We start from the raw sequence: 14,527 nt of genomic DNA on the forward strand, positions 1-14,527 counted from the left end.
AACCTCTCTGTTCCAGAGACTGCTTGAAAATCACTTATTGTGCTCAGCGTCTGGCACAGAGTGGAAATGGAGAAACAGCAGCCATCACTGACACGACTAAATGGGAACCCTCTGTTTCAGTGGAGGGGGCAAAAATGAAATCTTGTTCATCTCATTCACAAGGCCCCTGAGTACTCAGCAGAGTGCCTGGCATGCTCTAGACATTTGATAACAACACTAACATAGGTTTTCATATACAGAGATGACTGATACCAAGTGTCAAATTTAATGAACTCTAAGAGGAACACTAAGAATCTGTGGTCTTGCCCCGCCCTGCCCTCAGCAATGGGCAAAGACACACCTTGTTGGTGGTGGTGGTCTTCCATCAGTCAGGGGCAGAGCAGTGGCAGTCCTTTGCTCATCCTAGCTTGATGCCGAGCTTGGTGGTCAATGCTTTTTTATGCCTAGGATACGTAAGATGCAAGAGAAGAGGAGCGGACTGAGTGTTACGAAGAGAGATGGAACTGGACCCTTGCAGTGGAGAGGAGTAGCCTGTTATGAGTGGCCAGCCCTGCCACTTGGGACCAGGGTGAGGTCCCAGCCTGAGCTGCCACTGAGAGCCAAGTCTGGGGCTATGTAGTGGCAGGGCTCAGTGTCAATGTCCATGGTCACTGGACACTGTGAGAACATGGGGATGTCTCTGGTCAGGGCAGTCAGAGGTACCCTGTTTCGAAAATAAAAGGAAGGAAGGAAGGGAAAAGAGAAGAGAAAAGAAGAAAAGAAAACAAACAAACTAACAAACAAACCAGGACCAGTCAACCATGGATGGGAACCTTCCAAAACCATGACACAAAATAATCTTCCCATGCATGTGAGTGTGTGTCTGTCTGTCTGTGTGGTAAATATGTAAGATTTCCGTGCATGTCAGGGGATATGCGTGCCCATACTTGCATAGAAATGACTAAATGACAGGGGAGGGCTTTGGATGTCTGATTCTATCACTCTCTACCTTGTGCTTTGGATCTGGAACCAAGCTGGCAGCAGTCCTCCTGTCTCAACCCTCATAGTCCAGGGGTTACATGCACATGTGCACACATGACCATGCCTAACTTTTTATGTGGGTTCTAAAGATGTAAACTCAGATCCTCATGCTTATATAGCAGGTGCTTCCACCCATGGAGCCATCTCCCTATGCATATATGCATGTGAGCATTCGTGTATGTGTATGTGTGCATGTGTATATGCATGTGCATGCATGTGTGTATGTGTATATATATATGTATGTGTATATGCATGTGCATGCATGTGTGTATGTGTATATATATGTATGTGTGCACATGTGTATATATATGTATATGTGTATATATGTGTGCATGTGTGTAAATATGTGTGTGCGTGTGTGCATATATGTATATGTGTGTGTACATGTGTGTGCATGTGTGTATATGTGTGTGCATGGTTGTGTATGTGTGTGTTTGTGTGTGTGTATGTATGTGTGTGTATGTGTATGTGTGAAGACAGGCTCTCACTGTGTAGATCAGACTTATTTATCTTCAGCTTGTGCTCATCCTGCCTCAGTTTCCTGGGTGCTGTGAGTGCCAGCTTACGCCACTGTGTAGACTCAGTTTTTTCTTTTGATGTTGATTCTCTTGAATGTTAATTATAGGAGGGTGTCTTAGTCAGGGTTTCTATTCCTGCACAAACATCATGACCAAGAAACAAGTTGGGGAGGAAAGGGTTTATTCAGCTTACTTCCACATTGTTTTTGATCACCAAAGGAAGTCAGGACTGGAACTCAAGCAGGTCAGGAAGCAGGAGCTGATGCAGAGGCCATGGAGGGATATTCCTTACTGGCTTGCTTCCTCTGGCTGGCTCAGCCTGCTTTCTTATAGAACCCAAGACTTCCAGCCTAGGGATGGCACCACCCACAAGGGGCCCTACCCTCTTGATCACTAATTGAGAAAATGCCCCACAGCTGGATCTCATGGAGGCACTTCCCCAACTGAAGCTCCCTTCTCTGTGATAACTCCAGCCTGGGTCAAGTTGGCACACAAAACCAGCCAGTACAGAGGGCAAGTTTACTAATGCGCCCTGTGTATCCTGGACCAGAGAATCCCCAACAGGAGGCTTCCTAAAAAGGGACCCTTTCCCACTTCCCTTCAAGTGTGTGACTCTCTAGAAGATCTACCATGCTTCCGGGTAGAGCCTACATCCAAGGGTATTTGGGCAGCACAAATTGGATTTGATGGATTCAAAACAAAAAAGGACAGGGATGATGGTGGATAAGGATGTTGGGGATGGATCTGGGAAGAGCAGGAGTGATTATAACTAAAATACATCATAGGAAGTTATCAAGTAATTAGTTAAACTATTTATGTTTTAAAGGGGACTCCCCCTCATGAAAGCCCACTTTTGAGCAGTTCTTAAGAATGTTATCACATGTTCCTTCTGCATGTTATGCTGTCTATTCAAGGAAAGTAAAAGGAGTGGGGAGAGCGAGGTGGGTGGCTACCAACCTCGTATCCATGCCACTTTGGCTCAGTGGGGTTCAAAGACAGGTGAATTTCAGCCAAGGTACCTCTCCAAATATTTGCTTTTGGTAACTGAAGTTGAGATGATTATCGATGCCATGAAAAACAAGATCAAAGGGAAGTCACTGTGAGTCCCTAATGTGGCAGCTTAGCCGCTCAGCTCTTGGCATGACCCCGGACCGACCGAGCATAGCTCTGCTCAGTGGCGGTTCTGGATGAGCCTCTTGTGAAATCGCCTGTGAGAGAGCAATGCGGCCATTTCAGAACCTCAGAACCAGGAAGCCATTCCCTGGAAGAACAGAGGGAGTCTCAGTGCGGTTGCCCCAGATGAGGGGAGAGACGTTTCCAATTTCCAAAGAACTGTTGCCCCGCCCCGCCCTCTGCATCTCTCTGTGGGAGCCATGACCCAGTCCACACCCCACAGGCAGTGGCTCAGCACAGACAGTCCTTGTGCTCTGTCCCAAATGACCTCAAAGACTCACGTGGTCTTCAGATGGAATGCTCTCAAAGAGGATATCAGGAGCCTAGGCATCCCCCTTCCCCTCCCCCCTCCCTCCCAGTTCCTCTTCCTCTCTTTTGTTCTCTTTGCTTCACCACCACAGTTCCAGAGGTAGCAGGGGTGACCAGAGGTGGACTGGAACTTCCAATAATGTGAGCTAAAATAAACTCCACCCCTTTAGGTTGCCCATCATCTTAGGTAACGGCTAGGGGCACATAAAGCTCACTAGAGTCCACTGTATACACCGTACCTTGCAACTCCCCTTCACAAGGATTTCCTAAAGGAGTCCGGAGAACACTGACGCCATGGGTCGGTTCTGTGTGGGACTAAGTGAGCTTTAATATGTATTTCTGCTCAAGGCTATGTCGTGGTAGAAGGTTCATCTTGCTCTGCAGAGCTCCATTTAAGCTCCCAGAGAGCTCTTCTTTCAGGGATTTTACAGAAGTCACTCTAAGCGATGGTGCCATAGGCTGGGAGCTGTATAGCCTCAATGTTAAAATTCTCAATAAAATTTTCTTAATACAAAAATATGAAAAAGATGCCCGAAAGTTCTTTTACTTAAAATCTCTTACCAGTATATTCTCAAAGAACAGAAACGCTTGCAACTTCTTATTTCTAGTCTATTGGACACACCGTCATAGTTCATTAATGATGAAATTCTCATCCTGAGGACATCCCTAAACCCTGTCATTGTGACTAGTTAATGAGGCTTAAAACTTGGACCAGTCGTGCCTAGACCCACAGAAGGTTTTAACTGTGTGGGGCTAAAGCCAGAGAGAAGCACCACTGTTCAAGGGTGAGATGGGACAAGAGCTGTTTCAAAAACACGTTTTTATTGGAAATAAAACTATGGAAATGCAGTTCATTTTAAAAATGTTTCATGCTGGATATAGGATATAACATTAAGTGGCAGGTAGATCCCTATTGTCCAGAGCCAACCAGCCTTTAAAATGCATGCTGGCATTACCGATATATTAGGAGTTAATGCATGCTGGCACTACTAATGTGAGTTTTCATGACTCATCAGGTTTTGTTGTTTTTTTTGGTTTTTGTTTTTTACAGGTCTTCTATTCACTAAGATTTATTTCTTACCCCCAAAGAGAAGTTTATTCTGTTTTCACAGTTGGTTACGGACTCATGGCAGGACAGTGAAAATCTTCAGAGTGTGGTCCCAATGGAACCAACCCACACTTTGCCATCTTTCAGCTCTCAGACAGTCTCTAGTTCAGGTCCTCTTTGCTGTATAAACTGCTGGTTCAGCTTTCACTGTTTCATCAGCCCCTACATGCCCTCCTGAAGCTCATCTAATGTTTGTGAGTGCACGGGAGGGGCTATGGAAAGACTTGTTTGCTATGGAAGCTATAACAAGAGGGCCAGAGCAACCCAGCGGTTCAAACAACAAAACAAAACAAAACAGCAACAATGAACCCCTTTGCTTACCATCAGCAACGCCTTCTATTCTATCCCAAGCCTGAGATGACTGTTGTCCAGGCATGGCTTACAGACTTGCAGCTATGAACTCGTGTCTGTGGGCAAACAGTGCATGTCAAAGATGAAGTCTTCAAACGATATCCCACGGGACAAGGCTACACTCTGATTGGTTGATGACAATGTGAGCATGTGCTTGAAGGAGCCTAACACTGTACCTCCCCTCAGAACAACCATTCTGAGAAGAGGTCTCTCTCATCCCCAGGGATGAAGCCCAAATTCCCCCAGATTCCTGAAAGTGCAGCTAGTACCAAACTGTGTGTGTGGTGATGGCCTGACACACTTAAGAGAAAGCTTAATGTGCAAATTAGCTCTAGTAAGAAAGAAAGCCAATAATACAACAGGCTGATTACAGAAACATATCATAACAAATGTTATTAAAAACTTAAGAAGTGCCTCTTTCTGGAAATTTCTGTGTGATTTTCCCCGAGCATGCTTGTCCAAGGGACACTGAGGCAGCGGAAAGCAAGCCCCTGGATCAGGAAGAGGCGCGGCCTATAGTTGATATTTCAGGTTCAGTTTGTAACTGATGATTAAGGTCTAAACGGAGAGTTTCCAGGTTCTTGGCATGTTATTCAAGTGAAATAAGTCCACGAATAGTGCAAAATAGAAAAGAAAAAAAAAGGAAAACTTTATTTCAAAGGTAAACATAGTGAGACACTGTCTGAAAAACCAATAAAACAAACAAAAAAAGAAAGGAAGGAAGGAAAGGAGGAAGGGAAGAAAAAAGAAAGAAAGAAAGAAAGAAAGAAGGAAGGAAGGAAGGAAGGAAGGAAGGAAGGAAGGAAGGAAGGAAGGAAAGAAAGAAAGCAAGAGAGAAAGAAAACAATCCATGGAACTGGAGACATGACTCAATGGTTAAGAGCACTGGCTGCTCTTCCAGAGGTCCTGAGTTCAATTCCTAGCAACCACACAGTGGAGCCAATGCCCTTTTCTGGCATGCAAGTATACATCCAGATAGAGCACTCATATACATAAAATAAATGGCTTTAAAAAAAAAAAGAAAACAATCCCTGAATGACAGCCAGTAAACAACACTCCTCTGTAGCCTCTGCTTCACTTCCTGCCTCTAAGCTTCTGCCTTGAGTTTCTGCCCTGACTTCCTTCATATGAGTTTTTATGTGTTTGTGTTTTGCCTCCATATGTCTATGTACTTATATGTCTATGTACATGCATGCGTGATATCTGAGGAGGCCAGAAGAGGGTGTTGCAGTATTCTTTCTTGGAGTGTGTCCCTTCTAGAGAGACAAGGGAGGGCTGTACAAATGGAATTTCAAGCAACTGCACCAAATGTTTTCACACTGTAACTTCACTCTTTGTTCTAGTGATTCTAGTTGGAAGTTGGCTATGGCGGCTTATGTGTACACTCTCTAACACTTAGGTGGTAGGGGCAGGAGGATCAGGAGTTCAAAGTCCTCCTTAACTACATAGAAAGTTTGAGCCCGCCGGGCAGTGGTGGTGCACACCTTTAATCCCAGCACTTGGGAGGCAGAGGCAGGTGATTTCTGAGTTCGAGGCCAGCCTGGTCTACAGAGTGAGTTCCAGGACAGCCTGGTCTACAGAGTGAGTTCCAGGACAGCCAAGGCTATACAGAGAAACCCTGTCTCGAAAAAAACAAACAAACAAAAAAAAAGTTCAAGACCAGCTCTTCCTAGAACTATCTAACTAACTAACTAAATAAAATTACTCTATTCCAGTAGTTCTCAGTCTATGGGTTGCAACCACATTGGGGTCATATATTAGATATTCTGCATATCAGATATGTACATTGTAAATCATAACAGTAGGAAAATTACAATTATGAAGTAGCAAAAAAATAATATTATGGTTGGGGCGCATCACAACATAAGGGACAGTATTAAAAGATCATGGCTTTAGGAAAGTTGCCAACCACTGATCTAGCTGGTCTTTAATGAGGCCCACATCTACATGCCATTGATTCTCTCAGCTGTATCCCCCACAGATATTGGTTGAGCATGGATGTGGTGGGCTTTAAAGAGATCTCTGTAAGACAAAGGTGACGCCTCCTCCTACTGCTGTTTGGCTATCTTGGCATTCCACAGGTGCCAAAGTGGCCCATGGTTAAGAAAAAAAAAAAATCACTCCTACACTGCCTGCTTCCATCCTTCCCAGGATGACTCCCTGTCCCTGCACACAGAGAGTCAAAAATAAAACATTCCGGCGACATTGATCTAATGCCATCTTTTAAAAAAGAAAGAAAAGAAGCATGTGTCTAGACTTAGCCTGAAAACACAAAGGTACAGCCAAGTCAGCATGGTTATTAAGTATACACACTGGAAAATCCATAACACACACACACACACACACACACACACACACACACACAGCACGTAAAGTTCCCACCCCCAACCCCCAGGTGCGGCATGCATATTACATGACGTGATAACTCTGCAGCTCTGAAGAGATACATTAGTAGATTGAAATAACACATTTTTCCTTTGAACTGATGAAAAGATCCCTGGGCGATTTTGAAGGCTGGGCTGGGTGTTTGCGAAGAGTGAAGTAATTCACAAGAGGTTCGCTACGCTTGTGCAAATACACCATGCCGGAGAGGAAAACAGATGCAAACCCCGGCTCCTTGGCTTTGTGGGTCTAAGGAGGAGCTTTTGCTCCTTGGGTGATTTTTCTGGAAGCCCTAAAGAGGCTGTGTCCACCCCACAAATGCTCAATGTTCACTGGGCAACTGGGCTCGCCAGGCCTGTTTGTGAAGAACATGTGCCAAACCAAAGAAAACCCAGAGCCTGCTGCCTGTGGAACGAAGTCGCAGGTAAGTGCTTGGAGCGTGTCCTGACCACTCCTGACAACTGCAGCGCAGAACTGGAAGCAACTTCTGCTCAGCAGAGAAAGGAGAGGGGCCAGGACTGTGGCGGGGGTGCCCTTCCTTTCTCTGGAGTTTTAACAATAGCAGAAACGGATCTCTGGGACTAAGTTGTCAGAAAAAGTAAGAGTCCCTTGACTTCATTGGCCTTCATTCTCCTGTCCCTGTCCTTGCCTCTGCAGCAGAGTGTTGTATACTATGGTTGAGGGACTCCTGGGGATGGATGCAGATATGCATGTGTGTGTGTGTGTGTGTGTGTGTGTTCACTCTTTTTAAAGTTCTTTTTATTTTATTGTCTTTGAAAAATAGCTGGGGATGGAGAGAGGTTTACTCAGGGGTTAAGAGCACTTAGTGCTCTTACAGAGGGACCTACGTTAGATTCCCAGCACCCACGAGGTAGTTCATAACCTGTAACTCCAGATCCAGGGGATCTGACACCTTATGGTCACCCAGGCACCTGCCTGTGTGTACAATAAAATAAAGAAATCTTTAAAAAGAAAAAAAAATGGACAAAGGCAAAAAAAAAAAAAAAAAAAACTACTTAAAATGAAACCACTAGGAGCACAGGCTAGCCCAGGGATGGGCTTTCTTCAAGCTGCTTCTCTTACTTCAGCAGTACTTCAGCAGAGCGGCAAGGAGACAAACTTTTCTTGCTGAGGACTGCCTCTATTAAAGGGCAAACGAGCCCTGATATTTCTGGTGACATTTATCATATATCTGGCCACATTTTATCAGGCCAAGTCTGTTCTGCAGACTCATCTAGCTGGCTCTTGTCTCCATCTGGAGTTCAGAGTTATCCAATATCCTGACCAACCACCAAGACAACCAAGGCAAAGCCTGGAGCCCAGAATCTTGAAAATCAACCAAATTCTGGTTCTCTGGGCTGGATGTGACCTCAGTGGTAATGTCTTTGCATGCATGGGGCCCTGGATCCTGGAATGAATAGAAGGAGGGACAGAAGGATGCCAGCCTTCTCACAGGAAGGGTTAATTAGGCATGCTTTGTCTAACCCCTCAGCCAATACAACAATTTCCAAACCCTCGGCCACCCCAAGGTCTCACTGCCCTCCACCAGTCCACTTAGGCAGCAGTGGCCTTCCTGCCTTGTGTGTCTTGTGGCAGTGCTGGAGACAAAAGGGAAGATCTATGGCTGAGTGCTTCCTGCCACCCAACAGTAGGGATGCTCAAGAAGTGTTCATGGGGACCTGGGGTGAAGAGGCCTGTGATGGTTTGTATATGCTTAGTCCAGGGAGTGGCACTATTAGGAGGTGTGATCTTGTTGGAGTATGTGTGTCACTGTGGGCATGGGCTTTAGGACCCTCATCCTAGCTACCTAGAAGCCAGTACTCTGCTAGCAGCCTTCAGATGGAGAGGTAGAATGCTCAGCTCCTCCTGTACCATGCCTGCCTGGACCGCTGCCATGTTCCCACCTTGATGATAATGGACTGAACCTTTGAACCTGTAAGCTACCCTCAGTTAAATGTTGTCCTTTATAAGAGTTGCCTTGGTCATGGTGTCTGTTCACAGCAGTAAAACCCTAAAAGACAGTTTCAGGGACTGTGATAGGCCTAACCATGTTTTTGTTTGGAAGAATGTAGATTTGAAAACCCATGGGATGCTTTAAATGGGGCTTACTGAGCCATTCTAGAAGAAAGATGGAAGACAGTGGTGCCGAGGGTGATTTGAACTGTGTAGACCTGATGGCCCAAGGTGTTTCAACAGAGAAGAATGTATGTAGCCTAGAGACTGTTTTTGTTGTTGTTGTTGTTGTTGTTGTTGTTGTTGTTTTGTGATATTTTGGTGAAGAAAATGGCTGCCTTTCCCCATTGCCCCAAGAGTCTACCTGAGGCTGAGGTAAAGAGATTTAGATTAATTGCTTAAAAGCAATTAAATTAATTCTTTTTAAAAAGAAAGTCTCAAAACAGCCTGGTATAAATTCTGTTGTATGGTTACTAAAGTTCACTCTTTAAAAAAAAAGAATTTATTTATTTTATTTATATGAGTACACTATAGTTGTCTTCAGACACAACAGAAGAGGGCATTGGATCCCATTACAGATGGGTGTGAGCCACCATGTGATTGATAGTTGTGAGCCACTATGTGGTTGCTGGAAGTTGAACTCAGGACCTCTGGAAGAGCAGTCAGTGCTTTTTAACTACTAAGCCCCTAAAGTTAACTCTTTTTTTTTTTTAAAGATGTATTTATTTATTTGTTTATTTATTTATTTAATGTATGTGAGGACACTGTAGCTGTCTTCAAACACACCAGAAGAGGGCATCAGATCTCATTACAGATGGTTGTAAGCCACGGTGTGGTTGCTGAGATTTGAACTCAGGACCTTCGGAAGAGCAGTCAGTGCTCTTAACCACTGAGCCATCTCTCCAGCCCTAAAGTTAACTCTTATGAAGAGTTCTAATAAAAAGGAGCAAGCTAAGAAAGGAAAAATATGAAGTATATAGTTCAAGTATTAAAGGGGCAACAGGAAGTAGAATCCTATGTTCTAGGAATAAACAGATTAAGGGAGTAGGACTTGGGGCAAGATCTCACTCAGCTAAATTTAGGTCTAGGCATGGTAGTACACATCTTTAATCCCAGGAGACAAAGTCAAACAGATCTCTGAGTTCAAGGCCAGCCTGGGACAGAACAAGTTCTAGGTGGAGAACATCTTAAATCCAGGCATGGTGGACCACACCTTTAATCCCAGGAGACAGAGACAGAGCAAGTTCCAGGACAGCCAAGCTGGTAATGGAATAAGGGGGGTCCATGTTCCAGCTCCAACAAGCATCAGAACTCTGCAGCTTTGGCCACATGGCTCTGGCTTTGGAGTCCAGAAAAGAAGGGGCTACTGGGACAACTGATACTGGTTAGCTGGTGCTAAGAAGTTAGCAGTGAGTAAGAAGAGACCAGCATCACTGAAGTGAAATCTGGAAATTGTTTTCTGAGAGCACAATGAAATTGTGTTCCAGAGATAGCAAAGATAGTCTCGTGCTGCAGCTGGACTTGGTAATCTATAAAAATCACCCAGGTGGTATTGGTTTTGAAGGTATGAAGAAGTTATGGAGAGCAGCTGAGGCTTGGCACTGTGAGAGGCCAGGGAAGGCCATTGGTGAAGGTGCAGCCTCAGTTGCAGTTGACAGCCCAGGACTGAAGGGATCATGCAAAGGATTTGAGGCTTGGCACCATGAAGAGAGCCCTTGAGTGGCTATTGGTAGGGCCTAGTTGCAGCAGAATTCCCCAGTGTATTGGAGATGCCAGTACCATGGGATGACCACCAAGAACAGCAGCATCAGTGCAGTGTCAACCAGAGCCTACAGAGCTAAAGAAGGAAAAAAGCCAGTGCTAAAGCTGGAAAAGTGAGCCAAGTCCTTCGGAGGAGCCCAGAAGATCAGGTGTGGATCCCAGACATTGGAACAAGAAGCTGTGAAGTTGAAGTTGACTTGAAGACTCCAAGATGTTAAAGATGCCAGAGCCATGGGCTATCTGCCGAGGAAAGCTGCTAACAGGGAGTGGAACCAGCCCAGGAGAAAGAAGTTTGTTGCAGTCAACAAAGATGAGAAAGGAGTTGGTGATTTGAAGACTGCTCTGACACCAGACAAAGAGATGCAGTTTGGAGTTTGTCCAGCTGGTTTCCTGTCTTATTTTGGGAGTTGCAGTTAAGTGATTGGATGAATCTCAGAAGAGACTTTGAACTTTTAACATTATTGAGACTGCTATATACTCTGGGGATTTTGGAAGTTGGAGTAAATGTATTTTTAAATTACGTTATGGCTAGGTATGGATCCCATAGACTCATGTGTTTAAATAAACCTATGGATGGTAAGGCAGGGAGTGGAATGTGATGGTTTGTATATGCTTAGCCCAGGGAGTAGCAATATTAGGAGGTGTGGCCTTGTTGGAGTAGGTGTGTCACTATGGGCATGGGCTTTAAGACCCTCATTCTAGCTGCCTAGAAGCCAGTCTTCTCCAAACTGCCTTCGGAACAAGAAGTGGAACTCTCAGCTCCTCCAGCCCTGTGTCGGCCCGGATACTGCCATGCTTCCATCTTGATGACAATGGACCGAAGCTCTGAAACTATAAGCCAGCCCCAATTAAACTGCCTTGGGCTGGGCAGTGGTGGTGCACACCTTTAATCCCAACACTTGGGAGGCAGAGACAGGTGGATTTCTGAGTTCAAGGCCAGCCTGGTCTACAGAGTGAGTTCCAGGACAGTCAGGGCTACTCAGAGAAACACTGTCTCCATAAACCAAAGGTGGGGGGAGGGGGGAGGGGAGAGTTGCTTTGGTCATGGTGTCTGTTCACAGCAGTAAAACTCTGACCAAGACAGGCCACAGAGGAGCCCACAGTTGAGAGTGGTCTTCCCATAGTTCTGGGCACTATTTTTTTTCCTGTGTGTTCATGTGTCCTAGTTCAGTTTTCAGTTGCTGTGATAAAATGTTGACCAAAAACAACTTAGGAGAGGATGTCAGGACTGGAATCTGGAGGCAGGAACTCAAGCAGAGACCATGGAGGAATGCTGCTTGCTGAGTTGGTCTCCATAGCTTGCTCAGCTTGCTTTTTTATATAACTCTGGGACCACCAGCCCAAGGGTGGCACTTCCAGGCTGGGCTGAGCCCTCCAACATTATTTATTAATCAAGAAGAAACCCTCCAGGCCAGTTTGATGGAGGCATTGATTTCAACTGAGATTCCCTCTTCCCCAGTGTCCCTAGCTGTGTCAAGATGATGAAAAACTAGCCAGCCGGGTGGCTACTCGCAGTCCTCCTGGGGATAACAGCAGCTGCTCTACTGCTCTGTGTAAATCTACAGCTGCCAGGAAGCTCAGAGAACATCGGCCAGCTAAAGTGAGATTGGCAGAAGCATGCCTAGCCAGGATCTAGCCTGGCCGGGGTGAACTACTCCCTGCCCCTACTTCCTCTGTCCAAGCATCTGGGTCAAATGCAAATGGCTCCATCCTCACACAGACTCCTCCCTGAGAACGCGAGACCACGTGATCCACACAGCAGGTGCCTGGGCAAGGTTAGTTTTAGAGAGCACTATTATTAATACAGACTCCCCTGAGACTCATTTACCTGAAGCTGCTCTTTGGACTTCCTCTCCACTCCGGGCGTGAGCCCGCCCGTGTTTTTCAGAACATAGGGACAGCTCTGCCCACCCACATTCCATCTCCTTCCACATACTGACACTTACCAAAGGGACAGCCTGCTGTGGTGATGGGCCAAATATTAATGTAGGAAATGCTGTGTCCTGATGGGACGTCAGGGGCAGACCGGTTCAAGGGCCCTGTTATAGCACGCACAACTTTGCACCCCTCCAAGCCTCTGATGCTTCTCGTGGGAACAGAAGTTCAGAACCATGGGATGGAATTCCTTTTGAAATTGTTTTTGCCCTTCTCGGAGAAACAAGCCACTATTGTAGACCTCAATTAGATACCACGGCGTTGAGTTATTTGGATGGCTAGACTTTCTCTGAGGGTTCAAGCTTAAGCCCACGAAGCATGTTGCCACTCTAGACTCAGCAGGAAAACCTGCTGAATGCCATGCAGCACCGCCAGGGGTTTGCCCAGTCAACGCTTGGTGTGAAAGAAACTGTTTGGTCTTCCCCCCACCTCCATGCCGAGACTTCCAGGTGCACAGCTCCTTTGCTGCCACTAGATGACGCCAGAGCTCCACCCCATTTCCCGTGGTTGGTCGATGAAAAAGGACCCGCCGCTTGGATTCCTGGGGGCGGGGTGGGGGTGGGGGGCAAAAAGGAAGACGGAAAGGTGGAAAATAATAACTCCCGCGGAGTGATATATAAGATCACTGGCTCTTGTCTTTCATACTGAGGTCCGATTATAATTCACTTCAAAGTATAAACAGACACATGGGTAGAAAATCTGACAATACAATTTACAGCAACTGCGCATGCGACGTGAAACCCTAACTAAACAGCACCGGTTAGATTCTGTGTGCCGAAAATTAGGTGCAATGGATTTTTTTTTTTTTTTGAACGGCGTTTTTCCCCTGTAAATGATAAAGGGCTATAGAAGTCATGTTGGGTGCACGGTACACAGCAAACTTCTTGATTCTTTACCCTTTTCCTAGTCTTAGAACAATTCTTCTATTTAAGATTGACATATATAAGAAGCCTGGCTCTTCCTCTCATGTAACATCACAGCAAAGCTCCAACAATCACCTTGCCAAAGGATAAGACTTTATGAAAATTCTCCTATGGAGGAAGCCAGAGTCACCTCTGCTGCAGACTCAGGGACACACACACACACACCACACACACATCACCCACAAACACACACACGCACACGCGCACACACACAAACACCACACACCAACCCAGAAAAACCAGAGGAACAGCCTAGACGACCAGCCTCCCTGGGCCGCCCGGCCCCCTCTTCTATCACAACCCCAACCCCCCTTCCTGCTGCCCTTGCTTCCCAACAGACAATATGGCCACCAGTGATAGAAGCCTACACTCCCTGCAGCTTGGGCCCGGGCCCCTCTCACATTAGGTTAATTCACCGCACCTTCATTTTGTGAATCAGCAAATGTTATATAAACGGTTTACCGTTTGCAAGCTGTGATAACATCAGACCCCAGGGAGATAAAGGGCTTTGTGTGAAACCCGATGCCCGGTGTTGGGAGTAAGCAAGGCTTTTCTTCTTCCCGGAGCTTTAGCCTGGGTTATCTCTTCCCCTCACCACATTACTTCAGGCCGTTCACACCTCTCCTTCCCCCAACAACACTGGCTTCTTTCTCTTTCCAGCCTTTACCCCCTTGTCTATAGGGACTTTCTGGAAAGCTCTAGATGGGATCTTGTGTCTCAAGTTGCAGTCAGTCTCCAAATTCCATCTGCCTACTCTGCAGTCAACAGCCAAGGCCAGCTTGCAGCAAAGCGGTGATTCCAGGGGCAAAAGCATCATGCCTCCCTAACCCAGAGGACTGCTGGAATTTGCATTTTGACAGTTTTTGCCTAAATGAATCTAGCAGCAGCCCAGAATCCACACTGGACAAAGTGTTCATCCTCTGTTCTGCCAACCCCAGAAAGCTAATGTTTTTGTTAATGCACATGCAGCTGACTTCAAACTTTTTTGTTAATGAGAGGAGAAAACGTCTCAAATGTATGGCTTCGAGGTAACTCCGGGACCCAGTACTTGTTCAATGTGCTTGAGGTCTTGGGTTCCACTCCACAATACAAAA

The 14,527-nt window shown here is 45.9% G+C and overlaps 1 non-coding gene across 1 annotated transcript; it reads left to right on the forward strand.

The window, feature by feature from the left end:
* The first annotated feature begins 313 nt into the window (after positions 1 to 313).
* On the forward strand, positions 314 to 456 carry LOC116082901. The gene has a single exon (XR_004115516.1). It is a non-coding gene; the product is annotated as a small nucleolar RNA SNORA48 (small nucleolar RNA).
* The last annotated feature ends 14,071 nt before the right edge of the window (positions 457 to 14,527 follow it).

The sequence above is a fragment of the Mastomys coucha genome, unplaced genomic scaffold (assembly GCF_008632895.1).
Source record: "Mastomys coucha isolate ucsf_1 unplaced genomic scaffold, UCSF_Mcou_1 pScaffold7, whole genome shotgun sequence".
Classification (NCBI taxonomy): Eukaryota; Metazoa; Chordata; class Mammalia; order Rodentia; family Muridae; genus Mastomys; species Mastomys coucha.